This window comes from Acanthopagrus latus, chromosome 23 (genome assembly GCF_904848185.1).
Source record: "Acanthopagrus latus isolate v.2019 chromosome 23, fAcaLat1.1, whole genome shotgun sequence".
NCBI lineage: Eukaryota > Metazoa > Chordata > Actinopteri > Spariformes > Sparidae > Acanthopagrus > Acanthopagrus latus.
Window position 1 is genome coordinate 11,797,485 of NC_051061.1, and position 13,490 is coordinate 11,810,974.

Here is a 13,490-nt window from a genome sequence, read left to right on the forward strand (position 1 = left end):
CATTCGCAATGTTCCTGAAATAGTACAAGGTTGGACTGAAACTAAGGAAGATAAGGATACAAAACTTCTGATTACACTCATCCATTTTAACCGGCGCCTAGTGTGCGAGGAGTCTGTTATCTTCGGACTGAGCTGCGATGCTGGAGCTCATTACTTTCACCAGGCAAGATCATAAATCTAGCCTTAATCTGTGGGGCCAAACTGAGGGCCTAAGGCCAGACAACTAATTCACACACACAACGCTGTTTCAAAGTGCAAAGAAAGGCTCTTTTTTTTTTTTTGATGGACAGTGAATTTTCCACGGTGCGTTTAGCAGAGAAACGACACATATCCGCGCAACTAGGCGACACAGTAGCTACAGAGTATCCATTACACGAGCAGCTCTTCCTCAGCCTCACAGTTTTCACGGTGCGAATCATCAGTAAACAGCAGGCACGCAACTTTGACAAGCTCATCATGATGGATACAGAAAAGGGGATTTTAGCAGCTTTTGGGCTGCACCGCACCAAATTATTTCCCAGAAACGTTCTCAAAGTTGAGGCGGACATGAGTCTTTGTCTAAAATAAAAAAACCTGAATAGACAATGTGCTGGTGCCTGGAGGAGGCTGAAAGTACTTGAGCAAGCATATGAAAATAGATTTTCTAAGGGAGTGGATTTAAAGGAGGTCAGAACTATTTCATTCTGGTTTACGACTGTGTTCTTAAGGTCGCCGCAGATGGACGAAATGCCCATTCTGTCACTCCTCGGTGGTGGAAGCATGTTTTTTCTCACAACTCATTGGTATTCTGAAGAACAAAGGTCTGGATTTTCACTCTTGCGAGGAGAAAGGGCTGCCTTCCTGAAACAGCTGAGTCATCAGCGCAGGTACTCTTCAACATCATACTCTGGAGGACGGGGGATGATTTAATGTACAACAAGCGGATAGGTTATGGGAAGATTCTTGTAAATCTGCGCAACCAACTTTTCGCCGTTTTTATTTTCCACTCATGTCCAATACGGCATTCCTTTAAAGGTGAGCTCGACATCTAATAACTAATCACTCCCTATACCAAGAGTCAGCTCTGTTTCGACCTTGTAAATGGGTAAAATAAATCAGGAAAGAACCTCCAGAGATGGAGATGGATATAGATTCAACGACTGCAAACACACACACACACACACACACACACACACACACACACACACACACACACACACACACACACACACACACACACACATCCACATACACAAGTAAACAGGCCCCGGTACCCGAGGGCACACGGAGCCGAACGTTTGCTCCTGATGATATTGCGGTCAGCAGTGTGTGAAAATTTAATAACCCAGCCGATGTCAGGAGCCACATCTCGCTGGATCAGTAAACTTGCCATGTATGAGCTCTGCATGCCACAGTGACACCACCAAACTAACTGCAAACAGAGCAGCCATGATCCCGGTGTTGACACTAACCGGTCATTCTGTCAGAGGCCAGGTTTTTTATACGCTGTAATTAGAGGCCACTGAAGATTTTTCACAGCTGGTTTGTCACAACTGGGATCTGCTCAAATCTGAGGGCCATCTTGTTTAGAGCTGCAGATGGAAATCTGGATGCACCGCATATATACGACTGTAAAAGTCAAGAGACACATTTACACACATCTGGTCAGGTTGGCAACCGCACTGACTGGCAAGACACGGGACCAAGGTTCACCAGGAGGTTCAAAAAGCCGTTTGCAGTTAATAAAGGAAGCTCATCTACCAAAACTGTGATGTCTTGAGCTCTATCCCCTCTGAGTAGACGACAAAATCAACAGAAGAGGTAAAGTATCATTATTGCCATTGTTTAAAATGATGCAGATGTAAAATGTCACACTAAATGCCAACACTGCCCTTGCTCTGGAAAGTCAGCATGCTAATGAAAACACTGTACCCCCAGTGGCCACTCTTGGTATTGCAGCATTCTCCCCCAAGACAACCATCATAAAAAATATGTCTGTACTGTGTGTACTTGTGGACAAAATACCTCGAAGATTAGTTATATCTATTTCTATAATTATTTTTTTTTAACTATGAACTTTCCTTGAGACAAAGAGAGTGATTTAAAAATCTGTGACGTCTTCACAACGTGTTGTCTATGGGCCAGGCGGGAGGCTGCATAACCAGGAAGTAAACAAGGAAGATGGAAAACTTTATTTGCCGTGAGCCTCAGGTGACTAATAACCTTTCCCTTGTGTCTGTGTGATGGTTGGTTGGTTTGTAGCCAATAAGCCGCTGAACAGATTTCAACAAAAATTAAAATGGAGGATGTGTCACTGCCCAGAATAGACCCCTGTAACTTTTGTTGTGGATCCAGATGAAGTGACAGATACAGGACATTGTGTGTGTGTGTGTGTGTTTTCTGACTGTTTAATTTTGTAGGGATTAATACATTGATCTTGATCAGGTGTGTTAAGGTTGCTGGTATCTGTGAGAAACGCAGCTGTTTTATGTGATTTTGGATTAGGCTCCATTGAATTAAAGGGCGCTGTTTGGCAGAAGTTTGCACTCTACTGAGTGCCATTCCAGAGCTTATTGGGCTGAAGAGGTGCCATCTTTGGGTTCTGTTTTAGTATTACTATACACATGTAAAAATCACACACAGGGCAGCATTGTGTTGCCTGATTTTGTTCAGTCTAAATAAACAAAGGGAATGTAAAGAAGAGAAGTTGCAGCTGTTTTGCGTGATATCTGTGTATGAATTGCCTATGGAGGAGTTTGTCACCTCTTCTAGCCTTGCAGTTGTATCATCATTACTGGGCAAATCAATGTCATTTCAAAAATGCCACAGACCACAAATAAACTTTTGTCTGGAGAAACGAGTTGAGAGTGAGCCTGACTGCAGAGCTCTGTGCCCGGGGCCCCATGCAGGGCGTGCTGTTGATTCCCATTTAGAGTCGGAAACAGCTGCTATTTTAAAAACTCACCTCCACACCTGGTGGCATTAACACGAACACTGATCCCATAATCATCGTGTTTATGCAGAACTCCCTGCAGAATCCAGACATTTTTTTGATCTCGCCAAACATCTCAAAGCTGCAAATGCTCATAATGCGGCAGGGAGACATCTCGCCCACGAATCCAGTCTGAATGAGACAAGAGCTGTCATTTTCTTTAGCAAAGCTCCGCTCTCCGGGACCTTGATCGGTACGTTTGAAGGCTCTTCTCACACACACACGCGCACACGCACACACACACGTACACACACACACACACACAAACACACTCTGATGCACTAATTGCTGTCTCTGTCATCAGTATGCCTTCCCTAAATACCCAATGTTTGTGTCTGGGTTAATTACACTTTCCTAATCCCTCTGAATCTATGACTTGCCATCTGAAGCGGCCTATTATGACAGACAAGGGAAGCTTTGCGCTGTTTGTGTAGTATTACTATGCTGCCGTCAGATGTGTTGCATATCTCCTCTCTGCAAACACAGCGCGCGGGGCAATCTGTAAACGAACGACTTGTGCTCGCGTTTCTTTGTCATTTTCACGCCAACATGATATCCAGGATTTACCTGATTTACTATACGAGCCGCACAGTTTGCTTGGATCACGGTCCCTAAGTACATCTGTCGAGTAAAGACGAATTAGCCATATTAGTGCGTTGCGAGCTGTGCTGACACCCGGCCACCGTGTCTGAATTCACTGTTGAGCATCTGCAGCATCATTGTGTAAAAGGCGAAGGGAGAGAGTAACCGTGCATTTTTTGTGTGCATGTGTTTGTGTGCATGTCTGTGCATTTATCTGCGGCTGATTAAACATGGATGTGTCTCTCAACCCTCAGTAGGTACATATTTGCACAGGCTTTTGAAGCTCTCCTCAAAGGTCACCGGTAAGAACCGCGGAAGACGATGGAAATAATGCAATGTCCTCCAGTCCTTTGAGCATCATACAAGCGCCGCCCTTTAAATCCCCTGAGAGCACCCGAGAGATGACGCGGAAACACAAGGGTTTGTAACACAGCCTTTATTTTATAAAGAAAAAAAAGGCAATTTAAGCAACATATGTGCAGAGAGTTGTAAAAGAGCCATAAAACGACATCCATAAAAAAAACTTTTTTGCACGGACTTAAATTTGTATATTCATAGGAAGCGTGATTACAACCGGGGGCTGAAAATGCTCCTGCGAGGAAAATGATGGCCTTTCGTTTGTCTGCAGCCTTGTGAGGAATGGCTCGTCGAGTGCGGGCCCGCTATCAATTATGCAAAATTTACCGCTCTTAATGCGAACAACCTTGAAACTCTTGCAGGGCGTTGGCACAATGAGTCAGTCCAAAGTCTCACTACGATCGATCACCACCACCGTAGCTCAGGTGAACGATGGGCTTCCTGGCACAAGACGAGCCTGCGCCAAGTGCCTCCCGCCTGCAAATCTCTTCTGACTGGGCATGTCAAATGCATTGTGCTGTCTTGCTTTCAGAATGTATGACTGCTTAATTATCTAATGGTATCATCTGCTTTTCATGATGCATTGTTACCGAGAAGTAGAACAAGGCCGATAAAGTAATCAAATTATGCCGTTCTCCTTTGAGTCAGCGCATTGCCTCGTGGAGCTGCTGTGTGTGTGTGTGTGTGTGTGTGTGTGTGTGTGTGTGTGTGTGTGTGTGCGTCCTCATTTTTGGATGCATGCTTGTGTGCAGAAAACTCTCATTAGCTCTACATCTGGCTCGGTTCAAAGTTTAGTTTGAGCAAATACAGAGCCCCCGCATCCCCGCAAGTACTGTGACCAAGGGACTGGTGACCGATCAAAATGAATTTCTGGTTTTAACGGTGTGTGTGTGTGTGTGTGTTTTGTTGTTGTCAGAAGAATCTCAGCAGCTGCTCCAAAGACTCGTACCGAGTGCCAATGTTGGTACTACCAACCCTGTATCCCTGCACACATTAGCTTTGTCCACTGCCCAACAACTTGGTAGGCAGTGGACAAAACTATTGTGAAGCTTACAAAGGTAAGGCCTAATCTGTGTTTTCACTGCATGTTATTATATTATTCAAATAATATATTTACATAGTATGTATTATTTTCCAGGAAGGGGGTCCATTAGAGTATGAAATGTGTTTACTTTTCCCACCCCTGATCGATAATGATAATGATCTTCTGTGATCCATTTTACATGTCTGAAACAAGTTAATATTGTTAATAGCAAGATTGTGAGCTGTCCACCAGCGATCCCATGATGCCTCGGCATGAGTTTGTAGACCAATGAGAGACTGTGTTTCTGAATGGCAGCCTTTATCGGGCTAAACAATATTGCTCACCACCTGTAACAAACTTGAGATTCTATGTTTTGATAGCCTGCAAACAAACTTTCCAACACAATATGAATGCAGGAATTACTTAATCGCGGTACAAATCACTGACTAATCTTTCAAATCACAAATCGATAGTTTAACCTTTATGAGCACAAACTTATCCACATGTTAAACTGTCCACTTTTCCTCTGTGAGGCACAAACGCGTCTGCTCCAGCTTTACCCAGCATCCTCTCAGCCACGTGGCGTCGGCAGGAGGAACATATGGGCAACGTGACGATACCGACCTTGGCAGCGAGGCTGTTGATCTCGGCTGCCTCGTCCTTATCGTATAATAACCATTCCTCTCACACTACTCTCAGACACACAGATGCTTATTTTTCCATGCTCTCGGTCACTCTGTTTGTCTGGGCTGCTCCCTCGGTGTCCAGAGCTCAGACACCAAGCTAAAAAACTTTTTTTTTTATTTTTATGTCAGACCACGCGCTGAAGCGTGCTGGGGCCATGTTCCTCCATCTGTCCTCTCAACCATGTAGCCTTGTCTGTGTTTTGTGCAGAGTAAAGCAATAAACTAAAGCAGGATGGGCTTACTTTGAGCGACTGGGAACAGGAAGTGCATCTTCATAAATAGTCCACTCTATAAATAGGGCCTGCATGGATTTATGTCCACAAATAAATGGTTTTATGTCCCCAGATCCCTGTCCTGATGACAGTCACATGATCTGCTAAAGTCAGTAGAGAGCAGGGCTTAATCACACCAGCAGGAGTTAGTGTGTATGTGCGCACACGCGCTCTGTGAGCTGGCTGAAGGGAGGGTAGGTTCATCTCACGGGTAGGAAACGTTGGCTGCTGGTGATTTCGTTAGCAGCGGTGGAATGATCGAGATAATACACTTATCCACGGGCCCTCTGGGAGAGGGCGAGCCACCGACATCTGATTAGATTCCACAGAGATAAAAGGATCATGACGAGTCACATGTCTACTTTATTACTGGGTGACTTTGGGAGTCTATCTCATGAAACAACATCAGATAATAAAGTGATGACTTTCTGTGTTTAATCTCCCGCCAAGAAGAAATGATTTGTTTATGGCACTCGTACTTTTATTGTTTCTTTTTTACATTGAGCTACTGAGCTGGAATTGAGGAGAGTTTTATTTTCACACCTGCTCAGCTCAAATCACATCTCTTTTTTTTTTTTTTTTTTTTAGTTTTCCACAATATCAACTGAGGCACAACTGATACTCACTGTTCTGTTGATACTGGGAACATCAAGGAATGTGAATTTCGTAGAGGGGTTGTAAGGGTACCCAAAGTCATTCTTGAGTAATTGTAAAGATATAACTGAGTTGAAAATGAAAGTCACACAAGAGAAAAGTATCTGATTTGACATATACTTATTATTAAAAGTACTTTTCTGGAAATAAATATATGTAAGTATCAAAATTACAAATAATGAATAATGAAATTATTTTTTTCTGATTAGCAGAATTTCTTTTTTAAACCTGATGAAATGATTTAAAGATGTGCTACTTTGGCTCTGATGCAGCATTGAGTCTGCAAAGTAACTAGTAACTAAAGGAAAACATCTTTGTATTAGAGTCAAACGTACTCTTTTGTACTCTTTGTACTTACATCCCATCACTTCATGCTGTGTATTTCGTATTTCACATTTTAGGAAAATCTGCTCAGTGACTTCCTTTCCAAGGTTTAGAGGGGAAGCTTGATACCACTCACATGTCTGTACTGTAATTATCAAACAAATGCAATCGGCCTGCTAGCTTAGCTTAGCTTAGCACAAATACTGGAAACTAGGGGGGAACAGCTAGCTTGGATTTGTCCAAAGGTATCAAAATGTATCTTGTTTGTTGAATCCACACAAAAACAGGACACATTGTGGCTTTGTTACCTGGTCGGGTGCAGCTACTTCCTCTAATCTCCATTAGCACATTCACAATGTGGTTGCCAGGCAACCGGCAGAGACTAAGTTAGCAGGCAAGACACCAAAGGTGAGCAGAGTAAAACATTTTAAGAGGATATCACTGTGAAACTTCCCACGTTAAATATTAACATTAAGACAGTTTTATTTGTATGACAAGATTTCCTAAATTGTAAATGATTCAAAGTGTAAATGAGGCTTTATGTAGTTAAATATGTATTCATGTTCATAGATTGGAAACAATGGATAAAGCCTGGTTAGAAAACTGTGTTTCATTTTGTTAACATATTAGAGTCAAATGCTTCTACAGAGGACATTTTGGATACCTCTTTTTTTATCACTCCATAAATCGGAGAACACTGTCAGCAGACATAAGAGAATCCATTTTCGCCATGTTTTTAGGAATTAAATGTTTTATAAATCAGGCTATGAATGATATATGAACACACCCCTCTGTAAAATCCCTCAGAATATAGATAGAAATGAGACCGGCTCGTTTGGTGTGTGTGTGAGTGCCACTGAAGTGGAGATTTCTATTTCAAGTCCTTTAATGGAGACTGTATATTCAGTATACTGTACATACTTATACAGGGGAATAGGGTACTTTTTCAATGAATAAGTATCAATATGAGACATTTTTAGTTGAAACACGCAAATGAGGCATTGTCGTGTGCTGATTTGCATGTCTAAAAGAGAAGAGAAAGAATGAAATAATAATAATAATAACAATATTTTTTTTTTAAAAAAGCGCTCCACATCTCTAACAGGTTTCATCCTGGCCATATATCCCAGTCAGGATACAGTCATACATTATCTATTTCCAAACTTTCTGCTGAGCTAACATGCTGTTGTCTGTACTTTCATGAAAACTGAATAGATCTTCTCATTTATCCCCCAGCAAGAATGCAAATAAGCATATTTCCCAAAGATGAACGTATTCCTCGGAAGCTGCTATAGGCACTGATGTCGTTTTATCTAACCTCCTGTCCATATTGTAGGTGGTGATGCCCTCCCTGACCCAGTGGTCATCGGCAGACGTGGCAGCAAACAGAAGGATCCTGCTCTATGCACTGTTTTGGAGTTCTCTGTCCTGATATGCATGTAGTGGGCAGGAGTGCCAGAGCATTTCTTTTCTCTTTAACTACATGAGCAGGAGGAGGAGGAGAGACATGTTACTGACCATAACAACAGTTATTGCTGTTGGAATATAAAGATACATCACAACAGCTTTAATGAATTCATTTTCAACAGTGTTTTAAGACAGACAGACAGACACTGGAATTTAAAAGATACTGTTGTACGCCTCTATCCTTTCCAAACACAGTACTCATAGATCTTTTATGAACTTGACACTCAGAGGTGAACCAGCAGGTTCACACATTTTCCCTGTAATGGGCAAGAAAAGACACAGACAGGCCATTTTACGGACAACTTCTTTATTTGTTGCTGTAGAACATGGATGTTTCAGAGGAAATAATAGAGCACCTTCAGTGATGAACGGGGAGAGATTTGTAGCTGCAGAGCTTTACTGCTCGTAGCGAGACAGGCAGAGGAAGGCTGCGTTAAATTTGCAGTCCACACAGGTGCTCGAAAGCATGATTTAAACAGATTGTGGGGGAGATTTAAGCTCCCGCCTTTGCAGGCAGAAAATTCTGTAATGCAGCTTCTCTTCCAGCCTCATTATGACAGCTTCTTCTGTAGAAATCCTCACTCATTGTTGTAAATGTAAATCGCCTCTGTAGGAATACATTATATCATCATCGGAAAATAAAGAACAAAGTGCGGCAGTGAATCTGTGGGGCTTTGTCACCTGAGCACGAAGAAGTGTCAGATTTCCGATTTTCTACAATATGCTTGAAAAGACTGCGAATCGCTTAACAGAATAAAGATGAATGAACGTCTTCATCGAGCATCCACGGGCTCTTTGATCTTCAGAGAGGTGGCATTACAAACTGTCATACAGCAGCTGGTTCCTCTTCATGTGCTGATTAATTTGTTCATCCCTCCCTCACATCATCTCTGTCTCCACTCTTTTCTTATTCTCATTATACACAAAACAACGCCTAAGTCGTTCCCTTCAGTGTGCAAAGTGAGCGAATAACGCTGTACTAATGGTTATCTAATAATAATAATAATAATAATAATAATAATAATGATGATGATGATGATGATGATGATGATGATGATGATAATAATAATAATAATAATAATAATAATAATAATAATAATAATAATAAACAATGTAACTTTAAGGAGCGTGTTGGGATGAAAAGTGAGAGCACTCGGGTGTCTAATTTAAAAATGGCTGCCAGACAGAACCAGAGCATGGAACAGAATAATATAACATTTCTGATGCATAATTTCATGAAGCCAGTGATACAGGCTGAAGGGGGTATGTGGGTCTCACTAATAGTCTGTGACATCCAAGAAAACAGCAGTTTTTCAAATGCCTGGGAGAGCCTCGCCTTCTGCGCAGGCTTTTTCTTCCATCAGGCTTTAATTACTAAGCCAAAGGACTTCGCTGGTCTCAATTCTGAAACTTGTTTTTCTCACAGTCTTTACAGCGCTCCGTCTTCGGGGCTCCATGGGGACTCCATGTGCAAGAGAGGGTGCTAGGAGCAGGATAGCGCTCTAATTCCCCCCCTCCCCTCCACACACACCCATCTCCTCCAATGTATCCAGTGGCAATCAAATACACTTGGTGTGATTTGATTTTAATTATGGGCTTTTCACACACTTTAACGCAACCTTGGGGCGATGTTGGGAAAAGCCACATGATCCCGACCGTCTGTGCGGTGAATGAAAGCTTTAATAAAAAAAAAAAAAAAGAAAAAAAGTGCCAAATAATTATTCACTGTCACTCCATGCAGTCATGTGTAATGGGCAAACAGACAAGCTGGCAGCGCCACAGAATTGGTAATTTGTTTGTAGTGATGCACTGTTATCATTACATCTGCAGCAGCTGCCCAGGTCTTCACCAGCCCTCCAGGATTTGGTTTGCTGGGAAAATCTTCCATTCAAACTCCACCGCAGTGGGAGAAAAAAAAAAACTCAATAACTGGAACAAATCTACTCTTCAGACCCGATTCTCTGCCAAAGTGATGTTTCTCAGTCACACGCCCACATACGCTGACACACAATGGCGCTCATTGTTTACCCTGTTGAATCATAGCACTGTCAGAGAGACAGATGATATCTGGAGAAGATGATGCTCTTCGGTTCAATTCCCCTCTCAGTTAGGTGTCATTAGTTCCATGCAACGCCTTCTGAGAGACAGTTTGTCTTAAACACAATATTTCAACAAACCTGAGGAAGAATAGCTGTGACAGAATCACGAGGGAGGATGTGACAGCAGCAATCAGTTTGTCATAAGCAGAAGACTTCTGATGGGTGTCACAAGCAGACGTCAGCCCAGAGCGTTAGAATGAAACGTTTTCAGTTTTTGCAAATCACTGATACTGACATTTCTACAAAATGTGTCACATAACGTTCACATTACATGTTTATGACTTGACTTTGATTTCCGGAGGAGGAGGGGGTGAGTTTAATCACAGGCGAGTAGACTGGCAATCCAGTGACTGCAGTTCAAGACTGCCTTTCAGCATTTTGGAAGCGTGACATTGCAAAAACAATGTTTTCCAAACCCTTACCAAGTGTTTCTTTGTGCATTAACTTACAAGAGGAAATGCGACATCCCAACATATCGGTGGTTTGCAGAAACAAACATTGTCATCGTTTTTTTTCTGACTTGTTGCGGACAACACACCCTCCTCTCACTCAAACACCCCTCAACAAAACAGCATACTATGAAACACATACTGACATACACTGACACATTTAAAGGTGCAGTATGTAAAAAATTGTACACCTGTCAAATTCATGTTCAAAACCATTAGAAGGCAGCATATCACCAGAGTAACCGCCGACTGCTGCTAACTGTAGCTGCCCTGAACCAGTTAGCTCAGTTAGCCATGCAGCTAGCTGTCTGGGAGGGTCACTGTTGCTACTGCTAGCACGGTAGTTTTGGACCGGGACCTGCAGGGCAAGCTTGCTAGCACGCTCACTTCAGTAAGTATCTCTGCACTGCAATACAGAGACATCATCAACATCATCAACTTGCTATTTAATTGCATTCTGCTGACCATTTAAAGGAAATTTCTCAAATTTTTGACCAAAATTTTTACGTATTGCACCACTTCTATATATGGAAGCAACTGAATATAATGAATATACATTTCTATAGCATATTAATAACATAGAGTGATGTGTATTTAGAAATCTATTATTAAAGTACATATATATAAATATATGTTTGATATTTTGGATAATATATTGCAAGTACTTCCAAAGCCCATACTGTATGTACAGCACAGCACATACTGTATGTTTCAACTGTCAAACATATCAGCTTGGTTTGTAGTTATAAGGTGAAAATATTAACATAATACTATAAAACTGGAATGCAAACACATTAGACCTGCATATGTGGAAAATAGATTACTGTTGCATCAGTAATGGGCCTTTTGTTCAGGTTCAGGTTCACATCTCTTATTTCGCAGCAGCACACCGCAAAAGCTCAAAATCACACAAAGTAAATCTATCTAATTTCTAGTAAACGAAAAAAAAAAAACTCCTTGAACTTAATATGAAAAAGTCACACTGATAGAAGCATCTCGGTGTGAGAGTTTACAATTTAACAGACAATTTAACTTTTTTCCATTAGCAGTTTTCTTTCACTTATCACCAGCAAAAAAACCCCTTCTATTAGTTATTTTATTTTTAAAAAAGTGGCTATTTTTTCCAGTGCAGTAATGGAAGTTATATCCCAAAAGCTGTCTGGTTGTGTCGAATCAAAAATTTGAAATTGCTGAGATTTATAATTTCACCTCTTTCTTCTTTTCTTTGCACAAAGGAAATGATGATGTGGAGCCTCATCATCGCCGTCATTACATCTGCAGCGGTCTTTTGTTCTTCAGGCTTCCAAGAAGAATCTACAATGTGTTTTTACACAAACTAACGTATTTATCATTTATTCAAACGCAGATGAATAGTTTTCTTTTAATAATTCAGCTGTGCTCGATGTGTGAGAACATCAAGTTGTGCGCTGGATATTAAAGGAGCAAAGCAGTGAAAATTGGAAGTACAGAATATGCTAAAAAAAAAAAAAAAACACATCACACATGCACATCCATATTTCACGTTGCTGCATGTGTATTGGAGGCCTCACGTTGTTATTGTATTAACAATCAGGAGCCCCCCCGCCGCGACACCACCAACACATTGTAGCATGAACAGAAAAGCGTGGAGGAGAATGAAGAAGGCTCACAGTGTCCTACATTGTAGCAGCTCCCGTAATCCGCATGGGCAGGATTTTTTTTCATTTCCACCTGGATGTCTGCCAGTCAAGAGGATTTCTCCATGGCTGACGGCATTACATTGCCCAAATGAGATCTGTCCGTGTGTATTATGGCTATTCCTACAGATGATATGTCTATACCAAACATCGGGACAAACATCTACATCAGTACTGTCTGGCTGAATGATAAGGTCAAGGTTGTGATCACTTTCAAGGACATTTATATGATTTACGATTGGTGTGAATGATCATTTTTGCATGCAAACGTTCCTCTCATCGAATACCCGGAACCACGCTGCGATTACTTTGCAAATAATCGTGCCAGCCCTGGTATTTAACGTGAACAAAAATGTCAAAATAGGGAGCTTTTAAAGATTAAAGTTTGTTTCTCCTCATTAAAGTGTAAATGTACCCCCCCCCCCCCCCCCCGCTTTGAATATTGAATACTGGAAAATAAGTCACCAAATCAGATGTGACACTACTATTTCTTCAAGAGGAAGCCATTATAGACCTTGGGGTGAAACAGTTTTACTCTTCAACGGTGTAAATGAGATCTTTCTAAATCAATTTGGAAAAATCGGGGCTTCTGGAGACTGGGATAACTCCAGGAGGTTGTTTTTTTTTTTTAAATTTTACCAGTCCCCATCTACCTCAGTTTGTGGGAAAAGGCTGTAAAGGCAGCTGTGAAGCTACAGAAATGAGATGATCACCTGACTTTCCATTGGCACGGGGTTGAGTGCACAAAGACTGCATGTTCATCCTTTAAGAGACATCAGTGAAGAATAATGCACGACCTTGACAGGGTTACACTCTCTGAATTCATCGCTAAAGCAGCACATAAGACCAAGCGTGCTTCAGCGGTTTCAACAACTGTCCGGCTGCCCCGTCACATTGTCGAGTCCCTGCTTTAATCGGCCACACCTCTC

The 13,490-nt window shown here is 41.7% G+C and overlaps 1 long non-coding RNA gene across 1 annotated transcript; it reads left to right on the forward strand.

The window, feature by feature from the left end:
* The first annotated feature begins 7,233 nt into the window (after nt 1-7,233).
* Nucleotides 7,234-9,109, forward strand: LOC119014257. The gene is made up of 2 exons (XR_005072907.1): nt 7,234-7,278; nt 8,207-9,109. It is a non-coding gene; the product is annotated as an uncharacterized LOC119014257 (long non-coding RNA).
* Nucleotides 9,110-13,490: the final 4,381 nt, after the last annotated feature.